The sequence below is a fragment of the Hyla sarda genome, chromosome 4 (assembly GCF_029499605.1).
Source record: "Hyla sarda isolate aHylSar1 chromosome 4, aHylSar1.hap1, whole genome shotgun sequence".
NCBI lineage: Eukaryota > Metazoa > Chordata > Amphibia > Anura > Hylidae > Hyla > Hyla sarda.
The window spans coordinates 212,541,125-212,553,181 of record NC_079192.1 but is presented as its reverse complement, the minus strand read 5'-3'; the positions used below and the strand labels follow the sequence as shown (position 1 = coordinate 212,553,181).

Below are 12,057 nucleotides of genomic sequence, written 5' to 3'. Positions count from 1 at the left end.
AAACAAATAAAGCCAAACACAGAGACAAACAAGCTTCTAAAGAGCAGGGTAGACATGATCTGAAAGCAGCGGTAGAAAATGATCTGGGTGCAGATCTGCGACAATATGATAAATTTGGAGCAGCACCGCCCCCCCCCCCCCCCCAAAAAAAAAAAAAAAACACATCTAGACAAACTACAAAAATTATCTAGACAAGACCGTTATTGATAAATAACCCCCATTGTGGGGACTTCTCTTCAAACAGCACAAAGACATTCAAGTCTCATCATCCATAAGTCACATACCGTAAGCTAAAAGAAAGCAAACACCAGCCCTCTTCAAACAGGTGTTACTGAGGAGCAAACCCCAAAGTAACACTATATAAAGGCAACAAATAAAAGGACATACTGTATGTCACACGTGATTGATGCTGAAATGGAAATGTAGAACTAGTGATATGTGCAGACATTTTTTTTAACAGTTTTTTTTATATTAAAGGAAAACTGTCACATATTTTCTCCCGCACTATCCACCGGTATTGATGGATAGTGCGGGAGACGCTGATTAAAACTAGCCCTACCTTGGTCTGATCCGTGCCGCCGTTCGCCCGCACTTGTAGTTTTAATCTCTGTGTATATCCGGCTGTAACTGGCAAAGGCGATGCTTCTGCAGGCTAACGGACACTGACGTCAGCGCCCGCAGATGCCCCGCCTTTGCCAGTTACAGCCGGATATACACAGAGATTAAAACTACAAGTGCGGGCGAACGGCAGCGTGGATCAGACCAAGGTAGGGCTAATTTTAATCAGTGCGGGAGAAAATATGTGACAGTTTTCCTTTAAAAATTTTTCTTTAATGTGCAGCCTTTTTACCTGTCATCATTATGTACAATGATCTATTCAAAGGGGGTTTTCTATGTTAAATAAATGCAATAATGCTGATGTGCCCAGTAGATTCCCCATCTGAGATCCTTCTTTATATCACTGTATGAACCAGTGTTTCCCAAAAAGGGTGCCTCCAGCTGTTGCAAAACTACAACTCCCAGCATGCTGGGAGTTGTACTTTTGCAACAGCTGGAGGCACCCTGGTTAGGAAACACTGGTATGAGCAAAGGGACACTGGATTATCACTTCTGAATAAGCTCCACTTCCAAGCCCCCACTATGCCAAATCTCACAGGGGACCCTAGCTGGGTCAGTATCAGGTTAATGAGAATACACAAGCATTTGCATAAACTTCAATATACACACAGTGGGTACACTCCGCAGGAGGCACATTGATCTTTAACATTGTAAAAATTACACTTTACATTACATGTCATTCATCGGATTTTTTTTCAGTGACATGCAGAAAATAGCCAGACCTTTCCTCCATGCCCCATTTTATAGCTGCTATAGAAACACACCCATTTTTTATATTGGCACACTTTCATTTTGAAGCAAATTTTGGTCACATGCATGCATTATTTTCCATAACTGCTGTAGCCCATACATTATACCATTGTTTCCCAACCAGGGTGCCTCCAGCTGTTGCAAAACTACAACTCCCAGCATGCCCGGACAGCCGAAGCTGTCCGGGCATGCTTGGAGTTGTAGTTTTGCCACAGCTGGAGGCACCCTGGTTGGGAAACACTGCATTATACAAATAAGAACAGTGCAGGTGGTTTCTAAATGACATATTGCATCACTATCCTTATGGACCTATTGATACAAGTGTCTGAATGGACAAAATAAAGATCCAAAATGTCATGTTGGAGAACAAAGTGATAAGGAAAGTATATAGCTGAGACCTACCAGCTGAAAGTACAGCATATAATACACAATTCCATAGCTTTCTCTGCTATAACCCAACCGGCTCCAAACTGTGGACCTCCAGATGTTGCAAAACTACAACTCCCATCATGCCCAGACAGCTGGGTGTTTGGGCATGCTGGAAGTTGCAGTTTTGCAACATCTGGAGGTCCACAGTTTGGAGACCACTGCTATAACCCATCATTTTATTTACTACATTAGTGACACAACTGGTTCCTAGGATGAAGAAACTTACTATAGAATGTCACAAAGGATCCATAAATAATGTCACATCTTCTGCACGTGTCACATGTCTCTATGTCCCAGACATTGTTAGAATGCCTATTGTCTGCAGTGATAAAACAATGAGCTAGCAGTGTTTTCCAACCAGGGTGCCTCCAGCTGTTGAAAAACTACAACTCCCAGCATGCCCGGACAGCCGAAGGCTGTCCGGGCATGCTGGGAGTTGTAGTTTTGCAACAGCTGGAGGCACCCTGGTTGGGAAACACTGATCACTGACAAGATCTCCAGCAGTCCCTCTACCATCACTAGGACTATAATAAACTATATATGAACTAGATACTAAACCACAAGTCTAATACTATGTTTCCACAAAACTGCAACATGTGTAGCCAGCTTAACCCTACATCTGCCAGAGCACATGGAAATCTCTCTACTGTATCTATTCCACTGCTATACTAATTCATCCCCCATATCTGCTACTGTTCATAGGAAGCATAGAAGTCACTAGTATAGCCATCTCGCCTCACAGGTTCTACAATGTGTAACCCAGCAGTGAGCAATGCTCTGTGAGTAACGTGCTGCACAGGTAGGGGGTCTCCCCCGGGGCTGTAGAGGGGCAGGGGCAGGTGCCCTCTCTACACATCCAGGACTATCCTGACACAAGTTCAGCCCCACAGCTGTCACTGCTGCACATGGAGAGTAACTTACCAAACTCTGGAGGGGATGGCGGGGGCTCAGGCAGCCTGCACAGCTCATGGGGCACAGCCGCTGATCCTTCCCATCACAGACACTCTCTTCTAGCAGAGCTCCTGTAATCCCGGCTCACAGGACGACTCTATTCAGCCTGCAGTGTGTGGTGAGGCTCACAGCGCGTGGAGCCGTGTCAGTCAGTGGGGGAGAAGTGCTGCCCTCTGGCTGCTGAGGAGAGTGTCAGCCACACCCAGCGCCGGGTGACACCGAGGAGGAGGACTGGATGCTGCTGCCTGTAGGACTGCACGACCTGTAGGGACACAGGCTGCTGTCCTTACACCAGGTTCAGGGGCTCTCTGTTCATGAGGGAAGTCTGAGTATGTGAACATGGCCTTATAGACAGGTGCGAGGGCTGTCTGCATGGTGGAGCCTACAAAATACATCATTGCTGGCTGCTCTGCACAACTCACACACAGCTCTGCACAACTCACACACAGCTCTGCACTGTACATGTCACACAGCTCTGCACTGTACATGTCACACACAGCTCTGCACTGTACATGTCACACAGCTCTGCACAACTCACACACAGCTCTGCACTACTCACACACAGCTCTGCACTACTCACACACAGCTCTGCACTGTACATGTCACACAGCTCTGCACTGTACATGTCACACACACAGCTCTGCACAACTCACACACAGCTCTGCACTGTACATGTCACACAGCTCTGCACAACTCACACACAGCTCTGCACTGTACATGTCACACAGCTCTGCACAACTCACACACAGCTCTGCACAACTCACACACAGCTCTGCACAACTCACACACAGCTCTGCACTGTACATGTCACACAGCTCTGCACTGTACATGTCACACAGCTCTGCACAACTCACACACAGCTCTGCACAACTCACACACAGCTCTGCACTACTCACACACAGCTCTGCACAACTCACACACAGCTCTGCACTACTCACACACAGCTCTGCACTGTACATGTCACACACAGCTCTGCACTGAACATGTCACACAGCTCTGCACTGTACATGTCACACATCTCTGCGCAACTCACACACATCTCTGCACAACTCATACACAGCTCTGCACTGTACATGTCACACACACATCTCTGCACAACTCACACACAGCTCTGCACTGTACATGTCACACACACAGCTCTGCACAACTCACACACAGCTCTGCACTGTACATGTCACACACAGCTCTGCACAACTCACACACAGCTCTGCACTGTACATGTCACACATCTCTGCACAACTCACACACATCTCTGCACAACTCATACACAGCTCTGCACTGTACATGTCACACACACATCTCTGCACAACTCACACACAGCTCTGCACTGTACATGTCACACAGCTCTGCACAACTCACACACATCTCTGCACAACTCATACACAGCTCTGCACTGTACATGTCACACACACATCTCTGCACAACTCACACACAGCTCTGCACTGTACATGTCACACACATCTCTGCACAACTCACACACAGCTCTGCACTGTACATGTCACACACACAGCTCTGCACAACTCACACACAGCTCTGCACTGTACATGTCACACACACAGCTCTGCACAACTCACACACAGCTCTGCATTGAACATGTCACACACATCTCTGCACAACTCACACACAGCTCTGCACTGAACATGTCACACACATCTCTGCACAACTCACACACAGCTCTGCACCGAACATGTCACACACACACATCTCTGCACAACTCACACACAGCTCTGCACTGTACATGTCACACACACAGCTCTGCACAACTCACACACAGCTCTGCACTGAACATGTCACACACATCTCTGCACAACTCACACACAGCTCTGCACCGAACATGTCACACACACACATCTCTGCACAACTCATACACAGCTCTGCACTGTACATGTCACACACATCTCTGCACAACTCACACACAGCTCTGCATTGAACATGTCACACACATCTCTGCACAACTCACACACAGCTCTGCACTGAACATGTCACACACATCTCTGCACAACTCACACACGGCTCTGCACCGAACATGTCACACACACATCTCTGCACAACTCACACACAGCTCTGCACTGAACATGTCACACACACACATCTCTGCACAACTCACACACAGCTCTGCACCGAACATGTCACACACACACATCTCTGCACAACTCACACACAGCTCTGCACTGTACATGTCACACACACAGCACTGCACAACTCACACACAGCTCTGCACTGTACATGTCACACACACAGCTCTGCACAACTCACACACAGCTCTGCACTGTACATGTCACACATCTCTGCACAACTCACACACATCTCTGCACAACTCATACACAGCTCTGCACTGTACATGTCACACACACATCTCTGCACAACTCACACACAGCTCTGCACTGTACATGTCACACACATCTCTGCACAACTCACACACAGCTCTGCACTGTACATGTCACACACACAGCTCTGCACAACTCACACACAGCTCTGCACTGTACATGTCACACACACAGCTCTGCACAACTCACACACAGCTCTGCATTGAACATGTCACACACATCTCTGCACAACTCACACACAGCTCTGCACTGAACATGTCACACACATCTCTGCACAACTCACACACAGCTCTGCACCGAACATGTCACACACACACATCTCTGCACAACTCACACACAGCTCTGCACTGTACATGTCACACACACAGCTCTGCACAACTCACACACAGCTCTGCACTGAACATGTCACACACATCTCTGCACAACTCACACACAGCTCTGCACCGAACATGTCACACACACACATCTCTGCACAACTCATACACAGCTCTGCACTGTACATGTCACACACATCTCTGCACAACTCACACACAGCTCTGCATTGAACATGTCACACACATCTCTGCACAACTCACACACAGCTCTGCACTGAACATGTCACACACATCTCTGCACAACTCACACACGGCTCTGCACCGAACATGTCACACACACACATCTCTGCACAACTCACACACAGCTCTGCACTGAACATGTCACACACACACATCTCTGCACAACTCACACACAGCTCTGCACTGTACATGTCACACACACAGCACTGCACAACTCACACACAGCTCTGCACTGTACATGTCACACACACAGCTCTGCACAACTCACACACAGCTCTGCACTGTACATGTCACACACAGCTCTGCACAACTCACACACAGCTCTGCACTGTACATGTCACACACACAGCTCTGCACAACTCACACACAGCTCTGCACTGTACATGTCACACATACAGCTATGAACTTACCTACCTATTGGGGGCACCTTTCTAATTGGGGGGGGGGGGGATTACCAACCTAGTGGCGACCTATCTACCCCATGAATGCTGTCATCATAGGCTCTGCAGATGAGGTGTGAAATATGTTCAACAAAGAGGGAAGGTCCTAAGTTTTAACCTTTATTACACAATGTTTAAAAAATGAAGAAAAATACAAACCCATCAATCTCTTGATTAAGGCTAGTTATCAAGCATAGGAACAATACATACTGAAGCCTCAGTGACACCTATTCTTTCCTGATAGAAGTCCTAGGGGGTTGAATGGCTAAGGGCCTTTTACATGGGCTGACTGGCACAGGATAGTGTGTTATCTCACTGATCTGCACTCATCTGCAGAAACTTTATAGGTCTAAACCACACAATTCAATGCATCACTGTTGGCCGTATATATCCTGTGTACCCAGGGTGATGTGTGGCCAACAATAATTTAAATGTTTGTTCTTATGTCAGCTGATCACTCGCCCTCTTACACAAGCCAATTACAGGGAATGGACACTTCTAGGAATGCTCATTTGCCCGATAAACATCTTGTGTAAAAGAGCCTTAGGCTATGTTCACATGGCAGATTGTGCAGCACAGAATTCCATTGAATTCGATGTCCTGTCCATTCTTTCTGTGGACTCCTCATGGAAGCGGCACATTCCCGTTTCCTGAGATTATCCGTGCGGACATTCTGCAGTGTGAACCTGGCCTTAAGACAGATGCTTTGACAAAACGACCCAGTGTGTGAAATATGGCGGTGCTACAGAATTTTAGCCATTTCAAATAAATAGTAGCCCAGTAATCCTATTATTTTATAGAACAACTATATGTGCAAACCTTTTATATAATAATTACAGTGACTTGAAACCAGGGCTTTAAATATTTGGAAGAAATAACATTTCTGACTAAAGCTTAGGCTATGTTCACACGTTGCAATAAATTAGTGGTACCACAACTAATTACCACATGAGTTTTTGCTGCAAATATCCAAAATCGCAGTAAAAATATTGCATTTTACAAAAATGTACACGATTACAGTAAATTTACAATTTCACAGTAAAATGTGCAGGTGCCAAATTTCGGTCATTCGCGGCAAAACATGCGGCAATTAGTTGCAGTACCGCTAATTTACTGCAACATGTCAACACAACCTTATAGTATTTTTTCCAACCAATGTGACTTCAATTGCCAGAACAACCTGCTTGGAGTTGTTGGTTTGCAACAACGGGAAACACACTGATTATGAAACAATGGGTTGTATACTGACTTATAAGGTCAGGAGTGACAGTGTAACAGCTAGGTGATTTTATTTTATCCATTTTTTTCTCCGATTTGTTATACTGTACAATATGAGTAATATTTTAAAGTAACTCTTGGCTTATCTCTTACATATTTTCCATAGCTCACACTGTTAACAAAAAGTCTCCTGAATACGCATAGTGCAGGTAATCTCTTTTACATACTTAAGAACTCTGTGACATTGAACTCCTCTTGTCTCGCAGTCTACTATAACATATCTCACGTCACACAGGTTTATATTACCTCCAGACACCAGACTGTCGCCTCTGAATTTTCTATTAAATTGTCTTTGTGTTGTTTATGGAAATCTCATGCAATGGTGACGGAGAATTGAATTAAATGAGTAGCTATGATGAACCTGCTATGTGCTGGATGCTGCATTCTTTGGCAACAGTGTACACAATGCAGTCTGATATTTTTTTCTAAATACAATTATTGACGTCATATATCATGTCATATCAAGCAGAAGAGACTCCACAAGTAAATAAACCATTAAAATTAGGTTTTGGCCAGAAGGAGGCCGAAGCCCTAAACCCCTTCCCCAAATATTACTTGTAGTACTCAAGTGTGGAGATATTAAGGCATTATCCTGCCTGCTTTGAGCAATATATAAAGCCATCAGCTTTTGGACTTTTGTACTTAAACTGCTCAGCGTTTGGGGCACGGGGCGTGAAGTTATGAGGGGGTGGGGCTATGTCGTCAAAAGCTCCCGGTGCCAGCTCCAGCGTTCGGAACAGTTTGTTCCAAATGCGGAGCAGTGGAGTACCCTTTTAACAGCCACTCAGACACCTCTACAGATATGTACTCCCTCTTTAGCAATCGAACACATGGATTAGTGAAGTCCAGCAAGTGAATATCTACTTTTTATTACCATGTGAATTTTAGGTTCAATATTTCGTTTTTATTGCAGTGTCCGTCTATCGGCTATGTGACAGCCTGGGGGGTGCAGGGTATGGGGAGTGTAGCTGTGCAGTGATTAAAAGGGTGCTTGTTAACCCTTGCTATTTGTGATGCCAGGGTGAGGGTTCCTCAGTAATGCTTGTCATACCTCCACCCTTCCCAAGAGCGATAGGGAGGTAGATAATAATAGAATATCCACAACCGGAGAGTTTTCTGAAACAATTGTAACTTTTACTGAAGATTTTCTGCAAACTTCATAAACGGAACAGTCTCTATGCATACAACTGCTTTCTTTGGAGATTGACAAAGGTTGGGACTTAAGCAATTTAGAGTCTTTAAGGTATTATGTGCTGTTCCACTGGCTTTAGGGGATTTAGTTGCGGTCCAGTAGTCATGCTAGCTTTAGCGGGGGTAGTTTAAAACTATCAGTTTTAGTTCAGCTGAGGCCGGTAGGTTTTCAGGCCTAGCGTGTCTTTGCAAGTTGCGCAGATCCATCCTGCTAGTCCGGCATCCACGAGAGCAGCAACCCAAGAGAGCGATAATTGGCTACAGCTCCCTTATATGGGCAAGGGCTGGACTAGTGCTAATTGGTCCATACTTGTGTCAATCACCATTACAAAGGCTTGTGGGCAACATGTGACCCAAGGACCTCCAAAGGTCCTCCAACATACCATAGAGCATATTAACATGGTCACATGACCGAAGGTCCTGCGATGCTAAACAAGGTAAGTACTATACATTATATTAGATATACATTATTATTAAATATATATACATGTATTAACATTAGAGAATTAGAATTGAGGAGAGGCGACTAGGGGCTGTCCAACCTGAGGGACCCTACCTGAGCGTAGTTACTCTGACTACACTAGGTACTGCAATACAGTACCGGGACACCACAACATCATTCTTGTTTATTTGTTTTCTAACAGTGAACACCAGAGTAAATGTTTTTGAAGTTTTCTGTTGGTTGTTTGCGGTCACCCTTGGTTTGTTTGTTGTGTTTTTGTAATGATATTAACAAGGCACCCACTTCTAGGGGAAATATTAACAAACCTGAAGTTCCTGTAATGACTAGCTAATGTGGAACTCCTGTTCCACCTAACCAGTATGATTTTATCAGTCTTACAGTGGGGATCAAAAGTTTGGCCACCCCAGGTAAAAATTTGTATTAATGTGCATAAAGAAAGATGGAAAAATCTCCAAAAGTCATCAAATTACAGATTAGACATTCTTATATTATGTCAACAAAAGTTAGATTTTATTTCCATCATTTACACTTTCAAAATAACAGAAAACAAAAAAAATGGTGTCTGCAAAAGTTTGGGCACCCTGCAGAGTTAATATCTTGTACTGGCCCCTTTGGCAAGTATCAGAGCTTGTAAACATTTTTTGTAGCCAGCCAAGAGTCTTTCAATTCTTGTTACATAGTTACATAGTTAGTATGGTTGAAAAAGACATACGTTCATCAAGTTCAACCAGGGGGTTGAAGGGAAGAGTGTAAGGGGATAAGGGGAAGGCATGTAGTTTTATAATTCTGCATAAGCATTAATGTTATTTTGTTCCAGGAATGTATCTAACCCTCTTTTAAAGCTATTAATTGTTCCTGCTGTGACCAGTTCCTGAGGTAGACTGTTCCATAAATTCACAGTTCTTATGGTAAAGATGGCATGTCGCCCCTTGAGACTAAATATTTTCTTCTCCAGACGGAGGGAGTGCCCCCTCGTCCTTTGGGGGGGGGGGGGGGGTTAACCTGGAACAGTTTTTCTCCATATTTTTTGTATGGGCCATTTATATACTTACATACATAGTTACATAGTTAGTACGGTCGAAAAAAGACATATGTCCATCAAGTTCAACCAGGGAATTAAGGGGTAGGGGTGTGGCGCGATATTGGGGAAGGGATGAGATTTTATATTTCTTCATAAGCATTAATCTTATTTTGTTCCAGGAATGTATCTAATCCTGTTTTAAAGCTGTTAATTGTTCCTGCTGTGACCAGTTCCTGAGGTAGACCGTTCCATAAATTCACAGTCCTCACGGTAAAGAAGGCGTGTCGCCCCTTGAGACTAAACTTTTTTTTCTCCAGACGGAGGGAGTGCCCCCTCGTCCTTTGGGGGGGTTTAACCTGGAACAGTTTTTCTCCATATTTTTTGTATGGGCCATTAATATACTTATATACGTTTATCATATCCCCCCTTAAACGTCTCTTCTCAAGACTAAACAATTGTAACTCCTTTAATCGCTCCTCATAGCTAAGATGTTCCATGCCCCATATTAGTTTAGTCGCGCGTCTCTGCACCCTTTCCAACTCCGCAGTGTCCCTTTTATGGACAGGTGACCAAAACTGAACAGCATATTCCAGGTGAGGCCGTACCAATGCTTTATAAAGGGGGAGTATTATGTCCCTGTCCCTTGAGTCCATGCCTCTTTTGATACATGACAATATCCTGCCGGCTTTGGAAGCAGCAGCCTGACATTGCATGCTATTCTGTAGTCTGTGATCTACAAGTACACCCAGATCCTTCTCTACCAGTGACTCTGCCAGTTTAATCCCCCCTAAGACATACGATGCATGCAGGTTATTAGTACCCAGATGCATAACTTTACATTTATCCACATTGAACCTCATTTGCCAAGTGGATGCCCAGACACTTAGTCTATCCAAGTCATCTTGTAACTTATGCACATCCTCTATAGACTGTACTGTGCTACAAAGCTTGGTGTCATCTGCAAAGATAGAAACAGAGCTGTTAATACCATCCTCTATATCATTGATAAATAAATTAAACAACAGCGGTCCCAGTACTGAACCTTGGGGTACACCACTAATAACCGGGGACCAATCAGAGTACGAATCATTGACCACCACTCTCTGGGTACGATCCATGAGCCAGTGTTCAATCCAGTTACAAACTAAAATTTCCAAACCCAAAGACCTTAACTTACCTGTCAGACGTCTATGAGGGACAGTATCAAATGCTTTAGCAAAATCCAGAAACACTATATCCACAGCCATTCCTCTGTCAAGGCTTCTACTCACCTCTTCATAAAAGCAAATTAGATTGGTTTGACAACTTCTATCCTTAGTAAACCCATGCTGGCTATCACTTATAATACAATTATCCCCTATGTATTCCTGTATGTAATCCCTTATAAGTCCTTCAAACAATTTACCCACAATGCACGTTAAACTTACCGGTCTATAGTTTCCTGGGGAAGACCTAGAGCCCTTTTTGAAGATTGGCACCACATTCGCCTTGCGCCAGTCCCTTGGCACAATACCAGACACCAGAGAATCTCTAAATATCATGAACAGGGGTACAGATATTACTGAACTTACCTCTCTAAGAACTCTTGGGTGTAGTCCATCCGGTCCTGGGGATTTGCTTACATTTATATCACTTAACTTACCTTGTACCATCTCTACATTAAGCCAGTTCAGTACATTACATGATGTGTTACCAGCACTGACCTGGCCAATGTCAGCTCCTTCTTCCATAGTGTATACAGAACTAAAGAACCCATTCAGTAGCTCCGCCTTCTCTTGATCGCCTGTGACAACCTCCCCATTATCATTATTAAGGGGTCCCACATGCTCTGTCCTTGGTTTTTTTGCATTTATATATCTAAAAAAATATTTAGGATTAGTTTTGCTTTCTTTGGCCACCTGTCTCTCATTTTGAATTTTTGCTGTTTTTATTACATTTTTACAGATTTTATTAAGCTCCTTGTACTGTTTAAATGTTATCGCTGACCCATCAGATTTGTATTTTTTGAAGGCTATTTTTTTGCTGTTTATTGCTC

The 12,057-nt window shown here is 44.2% G+C and overlaps 1 protein-coding gene across 2 annotated transcripts in view; it reads right to left on the bottom strand.

Moving 5' to 3' along the window:
• SEMA3C (semaphorin 3C) overlaps positions 1 to 12,057 on the bottom strand; it is a 199,627-nt gene that overhangs the window by 172,744 nt on the left and 14,826 nt on the right. The window contains exon 1 of one of the 2 annotated variants that reach the window (XM_056573420.1): positions 2,719 to 2,979. The exons of the other annotated variant lie outside the window; for it this stretch is intronic. The gene's annotated coding sequence lies outside the window, so the exon portion shown is untranslated. Of the gene's footprint in view, positions 1 to 2,718; positions 2,980 to 12,057 lie in introns of those variants that run through there. 2 annotated transcript variants of the gene reach the window in all.